Below are 17,641 nucleotides of genomic sequence, written 5' to 3' on the forward strand. Positions count from 1 at the left end.
TGACAGAAAAATATATACTTAAATATGTGTTATTTATGAGCAAACACTTTTGTTGTTATACATCCTTTTCCCGAGGATGAGGACTAGCACTCGGTGTATGTTTGAGAAATTTAATTTTGACCAGAACTTTTTTTGTTATATTGATACATTAGGTGAGGGTTATGATGATGACATGATCTAGGCACTTCTTAAATATATTTTTATCTAAACATCATCTTCTCTAAATTGTGATGATCTTAAGTCTTTGTTAAGCAATTTGGTTGTGTTTACAGGGCTAGATTGAAGTTTTAGTTGTGAGAATAACTCAGAGCAGAAGTCTTAGATTCTTTGTAAATCTCTCCATCCCCTGGCTTAAATCTATTTTATTTCTTTCCTTTTCCTGCTTCCTTTTATTACTCTTATTTTTGGCCCATATTTAAAGTATAGAACTATTTTGGGAGCAAGGGATCAAATTGGATAAAAGGCATATAGTAATAGTCCTTTTCCTAAAACTTCTTTTTATATAAATAACCTGATGTATTACCTCCAATAAAAGTTTTTGGATTAAAAAAAAGGTCACCAGTTACCAGGATGTGTAACCAATGAAGAGCAGAAAGAATTAGTCCATTAACTGATTCCTTTACATGGTATATTCTGAGTTATTTTTGAGTTTGTTTTTTATCATTTGTGTTGGCGATGGAATTAGTAAAACTGATGCTGGTATGTAACAGAGGATCCCAGCCTCATACTTTATTTATTTATTTATTTATTTTTTATTTTTTGAGACAGAGTCTCACTCTGTTGCCCCAGGCTAGAGTCTCACTCTGTTGCCCCATGGTGTTAGCCTCCCTCGCAGCAACATCAAACTCTTGGGCTCAAGTAGTGATCCTCCAGAGTAGCTGGGGCCCCCTCCACAACACTGGGCTAATTTTTTTATTTTTAGTAGAGACAGGGTCTCACTCATGTTCAGGCTGTTCTTGTACTCCTGAACTCAAGCAATCCACCTGCTTCCTCAGGCTCCCAGAGTGCTAGGATTACAGGGGTGAGCCACTTTGCTTGGCCCAGTCTCATACTTTATAATTAAATACTTAATTATAATCTAGAATTTTAGATTTTTAAAAAAGCCACATAGTTTTTTGCCTCTGACACAATCCACTATTGAAATTGATCAGTGATCATACTGGTATATGAGCATATTGAGCATTTAATTTATCTAGAATGCATTTGTCTTCAAACTTCCCTGAAATAGCAAAAATTCTTTCCCATGTTTCTTTTTAGTAATCCACTGACAAATGATAAATGATATAGGAAATAAATTCTAAGGCTTTTGTTTGCTCCACTGTTAAATGATTTCACCTGTAATCCCAGCTGTTCAAGAAGCTGCGGTTGGAGAATTGCTTGTACATAGTACAAGACCAGCCTGGGCAACATAGTGAGACCCCATCTAAATACCTCTCCCCCTTCCTGCACCCAGGAAACATGAAAAGTATCAGCTAGGTGTGGTGGCAAATGCTTGTAGCCCAAGTCACTCTGGAGGTTGAGGTGGGAAGATACCTTGAGCCCAAGAGTTGGAGGTTGCAGTGAGCTAGGATTGTGTCATTGCATTCCAGCCTGGTTAACAGAGTGTCTCTAAAAACAAACAAACAAACATACAAAAAAAAAATGGGAAGAGCAGAGAGAGGGAAGGAGCGAGGGGGGTGGGGTTTTGGTGTGTGATACGCCTTTTGGGGGCAAAACAAAATTGTAAGAGGGACTTTACCTAACAAATGCAATCAGTGTAACCTGATTTCTTGTACTCTCAATGAACCCCAACAATTAAAAAAAAAAAAAAAAGGAAAAAACCTCAAAGAATCTCTAAGAAAAGCAATTAGTTTAAAGCAGACATCATCATTTTTTTCCTTTAAAATCTCAACATTTATTTCTTAGTCACACTTCAGACCTCAAGAGATCAGTAATTTCTCATTGTGAATGTGTAAAATAAGCAATACATAATTGTCCAAACCCATTTAAATCCATTCTTTGTTTCTTGTTAAACGTCCTCCCTCATCAGAGCTCAATTATTTGATTAATTATTAATTGTACTGTGTATCTGATATAATCTGAACATGCATAGTCACAGAACGATTTGTAATAGAAAGAACTAGAAATAATAGGATTTGGTGTTTCTGTGCAATAGAATTCTGAGCTGCCACAAAAGGATGATATGAGGAAAAGTTGATGATACTTATTAATTAAAGATCTGTAGGCTACTGAACTTTATAACTTTATGCCATTTTTCCCCATAAACCAATATAGCAAAAAGACTATAAGAACTTAAGTTTATTTCTGAGTGCAGGAAGGGGGAGAGGTAGTTAGGATTTCTGATAATTTTTAAATTTCCCTTTAGTTTTTCTGTGATTTTCAAAGTTTCAACTATTTGCTATTTCTATTAATAGAAAAAAAAATTAAACCTAACTGTTCAAATTAAAATGCTTTTGTTTAATTTCATTATCTACATGATTAATTATAGGGACAGTTATTGCAAGGGGATCACTTCTCTGCTAACCCTACATGTGTTTATTCTGATACAACATGAATCTAACAAATCCATGCTTTTTTCTTTCCTATTTGTGCCCAAACCTGATTGTGTTTCACTAGTGACCAATCAGGTCACAGGTTTGGAGCCTCTTTGCTCCTTGACTGTAGGCCACTTGAGTAACATGTGAGAACTTTTCAGTGTACATTCATCGCTTCAATCCCTACTCTTTCTTTTAGATTTTCATTTAGATATAGGATATAAAACTTTCTTCCTTCTCTAATTTTTTGATGTGGATTGAACGATGGGAGAGGAGGAAAAGTCACATTTTTTTTTTACACTGGAGCTCTTGACATGTTTTGTAAGCTATAGAAAGAAAAGTACAATGAACTAATCAGTCATTTAGTTAATAGGTATTTACTGAGAAATACAGGAAAATGTACCAGCACCAAAGCACAGAGCTGCATGTCAGTGCAGTGGCAAAATAAAGAGGGATGAACCAAGGGCACCTTAATGTACTCCATGTAAGGACTTTAACTTTGGTTATTTTCCCACTTGGTATTTAACTGTGTTTGTTAATTCTTCTTATGGGAAGAATTGGGAAAGAATTATTACCATTCAGTGAAGCTAATTCTACTAGAAAGCTACTAGTGAAGCTAATTCTACTAGAAATTCTATTAGTAGCTTTCTAGTAGAATTATTACTATAGCTTATTACTTAGTAGCTTATTTCTATACTTTGTAATTCTGCTATCAAGCTACTATACATTACTTGGCAACATTAAGAAAAATAGTATTTTTACCTGTAATAACATACACTGATGGTTTAAATGTCCATCATTTGGTGAATGTTACCTATGGATAAGTACAGAAATAATTGTTGAATAGTATTCTTCTGTTACACTATATTGATTTTTCCAGATTTCTTTCCAGAGTGATTTTCAAAACCATATATGAGAATATGTATTTTTCCCTAGAGAGGACTTAAACACAGGATAAATTTAAAAGATACAATAAAAGCAGTAACAGGGTCTTAATGACATTTCTTCGTGACTAATAAGTGAAAATAATGCAGGGATAAATATTTCCCCACAGTACTTGTGAATTATATTTATCTAATGAATTTTTAATTTTTCCTCCTAATTATTGATCCCCTCCCTGTTTCCTGTGTTCCTTCCTCCCTCTCTTGCTCCCTTCTTGAAACTAAATTTCTACAGCTACTGCTGAAGAGTATATCTTTTCTCATTGCTTTAATAAATAAAAAGAAATTATAAATCATGTTTCCCGGGGACAAAACAAATATGGCTGCTAAAAGAAAAACAACAGTAGCTTCCTTATTGAAACAGAACTTTTCAACACCTCCTTTAAAAACTAAAAGCAATTTGTTTGAAATAAAATTTATATAACCATGAATGCTTTATTCAAGTAATATATTTGGTGTAAAAATGTTTTGAATCATTATTTTTCCATAATTTTGGAGAACTATTTCTATGAAATAAAGATCTTTATTAAAGCATGGCTTCACAACATCATACTCACTCTTACACAATGGTAAGCCTGTTAAAATGACATTCCTCATTTGAATGAATGCATTATCATTTACATAAAATAATATTTATTTAGCACCTTTTTATACCTAAAGCTAGAAATTCTGCTAATCAAGTTATTAATGGAATAAAGATAAACATTCTCCTAAGTGAATCCTTCTCTTCCCCAGGAGTCACTCATCACTGTTTATATTATTCACTTTATATTCAGCAAATTTTGAAGTAAATGAAGGATTTTTATTTGTATTATACAGCAGTTGCTTTTTCTCTGCCATTATATTTTTGGCCACAAAATATTCTTGAATATTCAGGTTATCTTTTTCCCTGAAAATGTCCTGAATATTTTTCTTAGACCCTAACTTTCCAAAGGACAGCAAGAAAAGAAAAGGAAAAATGTGTGATCTTTCCAAGAGTTCTCCCTGCCTCACACAGATCTGAGAAATAAACACCATAGCATGTCCTGAAGGGCTCAGGAGGAAAAGCGCTCTGCTGTCACAGAGTCAGTGTTCAAGCCAGGATCTCAGCGAGCGCTGTGCTGACACCTCATTTTATATGCGAGAAGCATGAGCTATGAAGAAGCCAACTGGCTTCTCCAAGGTCACGAGGCTGGTGAATTTGCTCAGACACCTGCCCTTCTCTCTCCTTTTCTCTTCCATCATCCTCCCACTCACCTGGATGAGAAAGCAAGTCACGGCAGCTGCCTGCCCCGTGGAGTTACCCCCCACTCCCGTCCGCGGTGCCTTTGGACTACGCCTTGGCTCCTGCCTCTCCTTTCTCTTCCTACCGCCTCGTCTTAGTTCCCGTACTCATCTTCTCTAGTCTGCGTTACTGCAAGTTTCCTGCTTGTTCTCCTGGGGTCTGTGTCCAGGTCTCTATGCCTCCCCAGCTCCCACTTCTTTGCCTCTCTGCTGCTAGAGTCATCTTTTCCATCCAGACCAGATCCCGTCACTCTTGCATCACCCTTTAAAGACTTCCTGTTACTCCCTGGATACAATCAAGTTATTTTTCTTTTCTCTTTCATTTTTAACGTTTCAGTTCAAATGAGGATGTGATTCAATATGTATCACGGGTATTATAACACAAAAGAAGATAAACAGTCTCTCTTCTCAAAGAGCTTATAGCTTTCTCAAGAAAATATGCATATATTTTAAAAGAATCATAATCCTTTTGATGTTTGAAAGGATTTCACATTAATCATCTAATTTGAATTTTATATGTGATTTCTCTATACCCAATATTTGCAAAATTGAAGGCCAGGGACTTTTTTCTTTTATATAGTATATGATATTTAAAAAGTAGCTATATGCAGTGTATATGAAGCATCATAAAACATGAACCCCTGCATACCCACTTGTGTTACTAAGAGTTCACCAGAGAAAAAGAACCAGTAGGAGACATATATTATCTATTATGAAGATAATTATTGTGAGAATGGGCTCAAATGGTTATGTCTGCAAACTGGAGACTGGGGAAGCATGATGATGAAATTCAGTCTAAGCCTGAAGGCCTGAGAATCAGAGTATAAATCCAAGCTGAGGGCTAGAAAAGACGGGGTGTCCCAGCTCATTCAGGGCAAGAAGCAAAAAGGGTGAATCCTGCCTCCACCCTTTGTTCTATTCATGCCCCCAATGCATTGGATGATGCCCACCCTCATGGGGAGGACATCCTACTTCACCGAGCCCAACAGTTCCAATGCTAATCTCATCCAGAAACAGTCCCACAGACACACCCAGAAATAGTGTTTAATCTGGGCTCGGAAACCAACACAGCACTCAAGTTAAGTACTAGACTATTACCAACACCGTTGAAGCCATGTGGGGTGCTGTTCCCCAGCTGAACCTTCAGTTTTATCTCCCTACCCCAAAATAGCCACTGACCTGAAAACCACATTTGTCGTTTTCCTGCTGTTTGGAAAAAAGGTTTAACGGCATATATATATTTCCTTAAATTATATATTTAGTTTTGCTTATTCTTAAACTTCATAAAAATGGCATCAAGACTTCCATAGCTTGCTTTTTTTCACTCAGCATTATGTTTCTAAGGTCCATCCATGTTTTTGTATGTAACAGTTGGACATTTATCTTCATTTTCATGTAATATACAATTTTGTGAATATCCTACTTTTATTTTTTACTTTCTTACTGATGGAATCTGGCTGTTTCTTTTTTATTTTTCTAGTACAAATATTATTGTTCCAAACATTTTTGCATAAACCACTTAACATACACAAGCGTGAACAGGTCTAAAGCAGCAACCTTCAGACTGGCCAAACTGTAACTCTGGGAGCCCAAGGTGTCCTCGGGCACAGAGAGTTTCAAGGGAATCTATTTTTATATCCTCAACTTCCTGCGTACTTATTCTTAAATTGATCTGTTTAGCTTAAGAGGGTGACTACTATCCAGAGCATGGTACCAGTTGTCCTTTTCCATCTCTCCTTTCACAATTAATTGTGCTTTTCTCACTTTGTAAAAGAAAGTTGAGTTTCTCACCTATCCTGTATCTTACTGTAATGATTTCACAGAATGACAAAGCCTTCAGAGTGACAAGGGGACAGGGCAACATAAAAAGTTTGGTGAGAGAAGTCTGCTTTAATCAAGACACCATAAACCTTCATGTCTATTCCCTCCTTATACCGTTCCTGTTAAGAACACTATTTGACCCAACTTGGATGTCCTAAATTCATCTAGGTGAGGTGGAGGGAATGAGGACAAGTCCTATTTAACAAAACCTCGTCGTCTTCATTCTGTGACAATTGTCAAGGAGTGTGTTCTTGAGGAAGAATCTTGGGGAAGAAAGGAAATAATTAACCTTATGTTTGTGTCTCTGTGTCTTTCGTCAGTGATGAAAAATTATCAGCCATTATCTCTTAGAGAACATTCTCTCTTATTCTTTGATTTCTCTTTTTCTGTAATTTAACTAGATGTTTGTTAAGCCTTCTTTCTCATTCTGTTCTCCACATCCCTTAATACCTCTTTCATATTTTTTCTCTCCTTATATTTTTTGTCACATTCTGGAAAACTTTACTCATTTGTTTAACTAATATTTATTTAGCACTCACAGGGTGGTAAGCACTGTTTTAGCCACTTGGATACCTCAGTGAACAAAACAAATACATCCCTGCACAGGAAGTGCTTATCTTTAAAGAGTGGGGGTATAGATAATAAATGATAAACATAGTAAGTAAATAAATTATGTGGAATGTAGAAAGTGATAAATGCCATGAGAAAAGAAAAAGTAGAATAAGGCTATTCTCTGTTTTTGTTGTTCATTTAACCTGTCGGTTAAGTTTTGATTCTATGCAATTACATTTCCAAATGTTCAACTTGGTTATTTTTCTAATCTGTTTGCTCATTTTTGGAAGTCTGTATTTCTTGCTCATTTTATCCTAAAAAATATTTATTTGTTTTTTGTGTGTTTTAGAGAAGGAGTCTCACTTTACCCCTCAGGCTGTAATGCAGTGGTGTGATCATAGCTCACTGTGACCTAGAACTACTGGGCAAAAGCGATTCTCCTGCTTCAGCCTCCTGAAGTGCAGGGATTATTGGAGTAATCCACTAAGCCCAGCATTCTAGCTTATTTTTAAAATCTTATACTTTACTGCTAAAATTATCTCATGCATAGTTATTTTATATTCTGTAATTAGTAATTACACTATTGAAAGTTTTGAGGAGTTCTATATTGTTGCTTGTTATTTCTGTTTACTCACACATACAGTGGCTTTTCCTTTGTGTGTCTGGTAATTTATTTGTGAATAATTTTTATTGCGATCTTGTATTGGATTGAATATAGTCTAAGGCAGGCTTCCTCAAACTTTTTAAACAGGGGGCCAATTCACTGTCCTTCAGACCATTGGAGGGCCGGACTATAGTTTAAAAAAAAAAAACTATGAACAAATTCCTATGCACACTGCACATACCTTATTTTGAAGTAAAAAAAACAAAATGGGAACAAATACAATCACACCGCTTCATGTGGCCCGTGGGCCACAGTTTGAGGACGCCTGGTCTAAGGGCATGAAGTAGGGTTATGTTTCTCCAAAGAAGATTTGGATTTTCTGCTATTGGGGTCCAAGAGACTCTGCTGATTTGGGATCCAGATTTAAATGTTGAAATCTCAGGTTAAGTTTATATCTGAGGTTTGGGGTTGTAAATGAGGCTTAATATTCTGATCCCAATGCTTAGATTAGTGATGGCTTACTTCTCACCATTTTCATTTCAACTCACTGTTCTATTTGAGCATGGGAGTCAAGGGGCCAGCCCTAGGCTATTTCTCTTGATTTTTTTGTGATTTGAGCAATTCTTTAAAAAGCATGATGTTTTCATAATTTACTGAGGAATTGGGAGTATTATAGGAAATCCTTCAGGGTTTCTAGTCTGCCATGATGCTAGAATTGGACTCAAACCCTAAGTTACCTTTCCAGTTCCTATCCTGGTACTTCTGACTCATTCAGCATCCTCCCCTCACTGCCTCCCACTCCTGAGGCTGGTACCTTACATTACCACACCTAGTGCCCACATGCCTTTGTTTGCCCTGTCGCTTTCATATTTATCCTTCTCCACTACCAAGAAATAAACTTCTGTACATCCTTTACTGCCTGGCAAAATCCTATCTGTCTTTTAAGTCTAGTACAAAGTCACCTGCTCTGAAAAGCTCCCCTAATTTTTATGCCTCACCTCTCCCAAGGCAGAATTAATTCCTCCCTGCTTTAGATGCTAATAACATTACCCCTGATAGTTGAGTAGAGCATGCAGCTTACTTAGGTAGAGATCAGCCTTCTAATTTGGTATTAAAGGAGACCATATTTTATTCATTTGTGTTTCCCTAATGCATAATGTGGCCAGTCAATAAATTTTTGAAAATTTAATGTAATTGTGGGAGTAATGATTGCAGCTTTGGTTGCTAAACTCTCAATTTACTTCTCTTAGGCATTCACAGCTCTTGAACATTGCTGTTATTGCCCAGAGAAGATTTCCTTGGCTTTAGATGTGGGGACTTTGTGTATATCCTTTGTTCTTCACATTTACAGAGAGTATTCTAATGGAGTTGTTTCTTTGTTGTACTTCCCTCTATCAATAATGTTTAAAATCTTTAAGAAAAAATTAGGATTCTCAGCATAAAACATTGGTGTTATGAAGAATGGCAGTAAAACATGTAATCATTTTTATTCAATTATAAGATTTCATTAGATATGGTCATTTATTTGGCTTTCCAATTTTTCAGAATGATTTAATTCTGAAGAATTTTGAAGGCTAGGAAAATGGTACTCTTTATTTTAAAAAAAGCACACATGTAAATTCTTTGTCGAGGCTACGTCTATAAAAGTTTTTCCCATATTTTCTTTTAGAATTCTTATAGTTTTGTGCCTTAGGTTTAAGTCTGTTATCCATCATAAATTAATTTTTGTGAGTGGCGAGAGGTGCAGATCTTGTTTCAATCTTCTACATGTGGCTAAACAATTTTCCCAGGACCATTTATTGAATAGGGATTCTTTTCCCCAGTGAATGTTATTATCTGCTTTGTCAAAGATCAGATGGCAATGTGAGGATGGTTTTATATCTGAGTCTTTTGTCTGATCCATGGGTCTGTGTCTCTGTTCTTGTGCCAGTACCATACTGTTTTGGTTACTATAGCCTTATAGCATAGCTTGAGATCTAGTAAAGTGATGCCTCTGATTTCTTCTTACTGCTTAAGGTTGCTTTGGCTATTTAGGGTATTTTCTGGTCCCATATGAAGCTTGGAAATATTTTTCCTAGATCTCCAAAAAATGATGTTAGTGTTTTAATGGAGATTGCATCAAATCTGTAGATCACTTTGAGTGGTTATAGACATTTTAACAAAGTTGATTTTGTGGATCCATGAGGATAACATGTTTTTCCATTTGTTTACATCCTCTATGATTTCCTTCATCACCTACTTATTGTCCCTGTAGAGGTCTTTTATCTCCTTGGTTAAATATATTCCTAGGTATTTTATTAAGAAAACCCCAAAGGTAATCACAGGAACAACAAAAATTAACAAATGGGACCTGAATAAATTAAAAAAACTTCTGTATAGCCAAGGAAATAATAAATAGAATTTTCTTCCTACAGAATGGGAGAAAATATTTGTATGCCATACATCTGATAAAGGGCTAATAACCAGAACCTATAAAGACCTCAAGCAAACCAGCAAGCAAAAAAAGTCAAACCACCTATAAAAATGTGGGCAAAAGATCTAAACAGAAGTTTTTCTTTCTTTCTTTTTTTTTTTTGAGACAGAGCCTCAAGCTGTCGCTCTGGGTAGAGTGCTGTGGAGTCACAGCTCACAGCAACCTCTAACTCGTGGGCTTAAGCAATTCTCTTGCCTCAGCCTCCTAAGTAGCTGGGACTACAGGTGCCCACCACAACACCTGGCTATTTTTTGCTTGTAGTTGTCATTGTTTGGCAAGCCCAGGCTGGATTTGAACCCACCAGCTCTGGTGTATGTGGCTGGCACCTTACCCACTTGAGCTATAGGCACCAAGCTACTTTCTTTTCAAAAGAAGGTAGAAAAATGGCCAATAAACATATGAAAAAATCCTCAACCTCTCTAATCATCAGGGAAATGCAAATGAAAACCATAATGAGATATCACATAACTTTCCAAAATAACAGATACTTGTGTGGATGCAGAGAGAGAGGAACTCTTATACGCTGTTGGTGGGACCCCAAATTAGTACAACCTCTAGGGAAGGTAGTGTGGAAGTACCTCAAAAAACTAAAAGTAGACCTACCATTTGATCCAGCAATCACACTACTGAGAATTTACTCAAAGGAAAAGAAGTAATTTTATCAAAAATACAAGTGCACTCAAATGTTTATTATAGAACAATTTACAATCGCAAAAATGTGGAATCAACTCAGTGCCCGTTAATACATGAGTGGATTAATAGAATGTGTTATATGTATACCATGGATTACATCTCAGATAAAAAACGATGAATTCATATCTCTTGTAAGAACCTGGATGGAACTGGAGACAAGTCTTCTAAGTGAAATATCACAAGAATGGAAAAGCACACAACACATGTACTCACCATTAAACTGGACCTAATAGATCAACATCCATGTGTACATATGTTACTAAAACTCAATGGAAAGCAAGCAGGTATAAAGGGGCAGGAGGGCAGGGTAAATTCACACCTCATTGGTACAATACACACCATTCAGGTGATGGGCACCCTTATAGCCTCAAAGCAATTCATGTAACTAAAGCATGTGTACCCCTGTAATATTCTGAAGTAAAACAATTATGCATGTAACATATGAATATATTTTAATGGCAAAAAATTATCCTAACAATACCAAAATATTTTGAGTAAAACCAAAAGTAAAAGCCCACTGGTTTCCCCACAGTACCACATCCCCCTCATGGATGCCTTACTAATAGTTTAGTGTGGGTATCATTCACATATGGAGATAGATGTTGATATAGATGCATTAGGTCACAATGTTATTTCCTTTAAGAGAGAAAAAAGTCAGATCATATGAAGTCTTTTTTTTCTATCACTGAGTATGCATTTGATGTCAGTAATAGCAAAACAAACAAATGTTCTGAGCCCAATACCAAAGTCTAGCCATAACATTTTAATTTTGCATTGGGACAGATCATGATGGGAATGGGTTATGTGAGGTTCATAGGAATAAGGAGAGAATTAATAGTGACTTTAATCATTAAAAACAACATTGCATCATGCTTAATTATTTATATAAAGTCATTATTCTCGCAAGTAGGCATGATTTTTTTCCACTGATATTTTATGGAAATTAGTTATAGTATTGCTTTTTAAACATCTAGAGGCCTGGCTTTAAATAGCTTGTAGATGCCTAACTACTATTAAAGAAACATTTTATTTTCTATAAAATTTACAAACAAATCTCTAAAAGCCTATCCTTTGATTTATAAAAAAATAACAAAACAGAACATAACTTATGACCAAGAATTTGCAAATAAAGTATGTTAAAAATATTTTTTTTCATTTAATCTCTGGGTGATGAATTTGTATCCTAATTATAGCATAGAATCTTGGAAGGAACTAGAAAGGACTTTGGAACTAACCAGGAGCATATCCTTCACCCAAACAGATGAGGAAAACCAGGCCCCAACAAGGTAGGACGTTTGATCCTCCACAGCGTCCTGCAGGAAGAGATTGAACCAGGGCCCCAGAAGTCCTGGGTTTGAATCACAGCTCTGCCACTCTGAGGCTCAGTTCCTTCTAAACTGGAATAAGAATAACTATGACATGGGAGTGCATTAAATGAGATTATTAAATGACATGAACTAGATGTCCCTACCTTTCTCTTATGCCTAAGTAGAGGAAATAGTCAATAAATGTTCTTTCCCTTCCCCATTCCGCCTTGTCTAAGGGTACAGATCAGGTTGTAGAAAAAAGAGGGGCATGAATCTAGATTACTTGACTTTTGGGCTTGTTGGCATCCTGCTAATTCCTTTCAGCCAAGCCCTGATGCTTGTCAATCTCTTTACAGATGTTATTTCCAATTTCTCAGCTGCATAGAAATCCCTTCACTGTGGGTGCTGACTGTGTTCTTAGCTGATGACAGAAAGTGGCCATCTCCTTTCCTTTGGCCTCAATGTAAAGTCTTCCTCCTAAAAGTCCCCTGTGGTCTGCTCTTTTCCTACTCAGATCCAGCTGTACTGAACCATACTCAGCTACTCTATTACTTTTGTGCATTTGCAGCAACCCCACTCATCTCTCACTATGGAAATTCATACCCATACATTTCATTTGTTCCAACTTGTATGTGATCCTTTCTGAGAGGGTGTACTTAACCTTAGAGTTAATGTTCCTTTTCATAGAACATATCCTAAAACCTGTGTAACAATGGATTATTAACATACTATGACTAAACCGGTGTAACAATGGATGATTAACATATGACTCCTCCACTCAGCTATCAAGTCCCTGAGTCTTGAAGAGACTGTGTCTTATTTATCTTGGTATCTGTAACAGCTTGCACATCCTTCACACTATGGTTTCATTTTTATTAATTGTTTAATTGAAGTAGAACATACATTCTAAAAGTACATAAATCAGATATGTACAGCTCAATGAACTTTCACAAATGAAACCCATGCTGTAACTAGCATCAATCAGGAACAGGTCATTAGTGCAGAATCCTTCCTCCTGCCCCCTTCCAGTCCTTACTCCTCTTATTTCTAATACAATAGAGTATTTTTGAACTTTATATAAACAGAATCATACAGTACATATCCTCCTTTGTATCTGTCTTCTTTGGCTCAATATCATGTTTGTAAAATTCTAAAATCTTTTTTTTAAATGGGTAATATTGCAGTATCTAAGATTTTAATCAATATATTTGAGATGTTTTCAACATCTCCACTTCAGAAAGACGGGAGCTATTATAAGGCATGAGTGAAATTCCTCTTTCATGGGCATGGTGATTGCCTGCTCAGTGATCTTTTTGTCATTTCTACCCACCCAATTTTGTTCAGGTGTCCACCCTCTGTGTAAAACCTTATGTGACTCATGGTGGGACGGTCCCAACTAGTAATTTTGGTCCCCCTTCCCAGAAATTGGCTCAGGAATGGGACTCTCCATCTCATCCATTCAGGCTGAAAAAGGGCTTCTGGGGAATCTTTCTGGAGTTTGTGGGTAACATTTTGCCAGCTACTCCAGGAGTTCTTACAGAAGCCACCCTGTCACTCCTTCTAAGGAACATACATTCATAGGAATGTATGTTCACGGCCTTCTAAGCCTACCTGTTACCTTTATCCTTGAGTATGAAGTCAATACAAAAATGAAGATAGAGCCAAGATTCTCATGGAAATGGGGCTAGCTACTGCATTAAGTGGTGCTTGAGCCTGTCCTACCCCTAAATTACTTACTATGTCATCCATAAAATTTTATTATTGCTTAATCTAGTTTGCACTGTTGAGATCTTTTTTAAAAAAATACAATTAAAGGTATTTCATCTGGTGCATCTCCTAAGGACTTGGATGATTTCCTGAAAGGCACATTTAACTGAATGACAGGCGGTGTGAAGGTTTAGTCTTGGGAAGGAGTGTAAGTCAGGAAGCAAGGGACAAAGTGGCATGGGGTGGAGGGCTCTACCTCCAACATGGGCTGTGATGAAAATCCCTCGAGAGTGTGCTATTCATTCCAGCATTGCTCACAGTACTGTGGGTTTCAGAGGCTCTGTGGGCACACTTTTGTAGACTGGAGGAATCAGGTAACAGCTCAACATTAGGGGTGATGGGGGCAATTGTGGCTGCATGTGCCAGCAGGTAGACAAGGTTTCCCTGGCCTCTGCAGTAGGGGAAAGGACAGTCAGAGCAACAAAGTGGTATCATCTTAGATGTCCCAAGGGCATTTCTTTAGAGGACGGGACTTGCTCTGACTGGCATGTTGCCAGATTTGGCAGTAGTACCTGTGCAGTATGACAAAGGTTCTCAAATAATGGACAGGAGTAACCATATTTCTGGTGTTTTCCCAGCACCAAGGTGTGACTTGGAAAGGGCCCTGGGGCTGAAGATACAGGTTTTCTGTTTCTGCTTTTCTCCTGGAAATAAGAGCAATTATATTGCCCACTAGGACTGAGAAAGCATGCCTGAGGGCACTGGAGTTCCCCTGGAGAGAGGACTTTCCACTGGGAAGGACATTCTACAATTCTGTGGGGTAGAGCTCAGAGCGATTGAAGCTGTATTTAGAGAATGTAGTTTTTTCTGCCCCCCAAGCTGGGGAAGTTGATCAGTTACATTTACACAGGGAAGCCAGGGAGACTTTATGAATAAGGTGGCATCTGATTTGACCTGTGAGGGACTGATAGAATTTATACTTGAAGTGATGGAGAGGCTATTTCTGTTAAAGGAACTGAAAGTACAAAGGCAGAAAGGGCAGGGAAGTACGGAGTGGATGCAGCAAAGAGTGAGTAGAACAGTCTGCTTTGCCACAGGAAGGACAGTGGGACAGAGAAGTCCTGTCGAGGTGGAAGAGAGTTGGGAATGCCCCCCCCAAAACGTTTGAATCTTTTTTTTTTATTGTTGGGGATTCATTGAGGGTACAATAAGCCAGGTTATACTGATTGCACTTGTTTGGCAAAGTCCCTCTTGCAATCGTGTCTTGCCCCCAAAAGGTGTGGCACACACCAAGGCTCCACCCCCCCTCCTTCCCTCGCTCTGATCTTCCTTTCCCCACCCCTCCCTCATTCTTTCTCTCTCTGCTCTCCCCTTCCCCCACCCCTACCGTGACCTTAATTGTCATTAATTGTCCTCATATCAAACAAGCTGTGGTATATGTACACCATGGAATACTATTCAGCCATTAAAAAAAATGGAGACTTTACATCCTTCATATTAACCTGGATGGAAGTGGAAGACATTATTCTTAGTAAAGCATCACAAGAATGGAGAAGCATGAATCCTATGTACTCAATTTTGAGACGTTTAGTCTTAAGGATTTTAAACATGTCAGTGATAAGACTGAAGTTGCCCTCCAGATGATTAAAATCAGGATGAACTAGAATAGGGAAGGTCAGGGAGTGAGGAGACCAAGTTGCAGCTAGACGCAGCAGAACAGAGGAAAGGAAATGAGGGCCTGAATTAGGGTTGTGGTGAGAAACTGTAGAGAAACTAGAGGATTTTTTCAGGTAAGCTTTACAGGTGCTGGTATCTGTGGGTGTGAGTATGGCAGGTTTAAGAGGAAACTGCATCATTGTCACAAAATCTGATCCTAGGGAGTGATAATGTTTTCATACCAAGTTACATTTTCCACAAAACTATCTTTCTAGTGAAATGATTCCTAATTTGCAGACTATTTGGGGAGTATATTTGTAGCATAAAGAAAAGAAATAAAAAAAAATGATAAAGTGTTACATGTAAAAACAATTAGCCTATAACAGACTCCTTTCTCTCATTGGGTTAACAGCAGTACTGTTTAGGACTAAGTGAAATTGTGTATCCCAGTAATAGTAATAGAAGGAGAGGTGTGTTTGGGGTTTCTTGCGCCCGCACTGTCTATCAGAACCTGCCAGAACTGGGCAGAGCCAAGCAACTAAGAACATATATATTTTTCCAAAGTTTTTCAGAATTTTGTTTACATTCATTCTGAAATGCATTCATTTTCTAAGCAAGGAAACTGAACTTGGATCATGACTCCAAAATATAATTATCTTTATTAGTAAAGAGAAAGAATGGTGAATGTGCTCCTTAAAGAATAGATGCCCCCCAAAAGCTTCCTTGATGAGAACAGATAACAATACCTTTTAAAGAAGTGTCTGGAAGGAATAACTTCATAATCGTCTCTTCCACAGGGAAGACCATAGACTCTTTATCATAGGACCTAGTGTCATGGTCATATTAGTTGTGCTTCCTAAGTTATCTATGTGGTAAATATCAAGAAAAGATTCTAACAAACAGAAAAGACCTAGAATGAGAAAAATCCCAATCAGTGATATTATGTTTAAAGCTGTTGTGGTAGGAAAGCCTGTCTTACATTAAGTTAGCTGGAAAATAAATAGCTCTTTAGAGAAAAAAGTACAAAAGGAAGGGTATCTACTCCTAAGGGTTATTTAGTTCATTTATTTAAGATTTGATTGAAGAATTGGGAGTAAGCTTAGAGAGAAATCTCAGTCCCAGAGATCCTAGATGATTTTAGATGACTCATGCCCTTCAATGATGTTGGATTCAAGAACATCACTGGGAACTTGAGATGGATCCCCAAGGCCCAGAACTTCTTCCTCAAGAAGAGGGTAGGGCTCACAATGACTTTTTAATTATGACTTTCATTGTTTAACAGACTGTTTATTTCTCTAGATTTGCATTGCTTTGGGTAATCTAAATGACAGGTCCAGTTTTTATAGCACGTAATAATTACAATGACTAGTTAATCTTCAGAGGATAACTGGGAATATCTGAATTGTATTTTACACTGTAGTAAATCTTGCATAGTACCAGAAAAGAGAAAGAGGCATTTAATGCAGAGCAATTAGTAACATCATAAAAATGAAGAGCATACTTAATGAGGCTGTGTGCCCCAAATTATCCTTCCAGTACCATTATTTGATTGTATAGGGAATGCTGGAAATTTCCCAAAAGGAAATGGAAATACAAGGATTCCATTTTTACTATACATCAAAGGGAGAAAAGAGCTCATCTGCTATGAGATTATGTTAGGAACAGATGGATTTTGAACCAAAACACGAAGGTAATATGCTTCTGGAAACTCAGGTCTGCACTGTGATTTAAAGTATTATAGCTGACTGAGCATGGTGGCTCATGCCTGTAATCCCAGCACTTGGGAGGCTGAGACAGGTGGATTGCCAGAGCTCACAGGTTCAAGACCAGTCTGAGCAAGAGCAAGACCCTGTCTTTAAAAAAAAAAAAAATAACCAGGCCTTGTGGCAGGTGCCTGTAGTCCCAAATACTTGGGAGGCTGAGGAAAGAGAATCGCTTAAGCCCAAGAGTTTGAGGTTGCTATGAGCTGTGACACCATGGCACTCTACTGAGGGCAACAAAGTAAGACTCTGTCTCAATAAATAAATAAATAAATAAAGCTTAATAGCTTATAGTAATCATGTTAGCAAAAAAAAAAAAAAAGAGTAATA

Source organism: Nycticebus coucang, chromosome 1 (genome assembly GCF_027406575.1).
Source record: "Nycticebus coucang isolate mNycCou1 chromosome 1, mNycCou1.pri, whole genome shotgun sequence".
Taxonomy (NCBI): domain Eukaryota; kingdom Metazoa; phylum Chordata; class Mammalia; order Primates; family Lorisidae; genus Nycticebus; species Nycticebus coucang.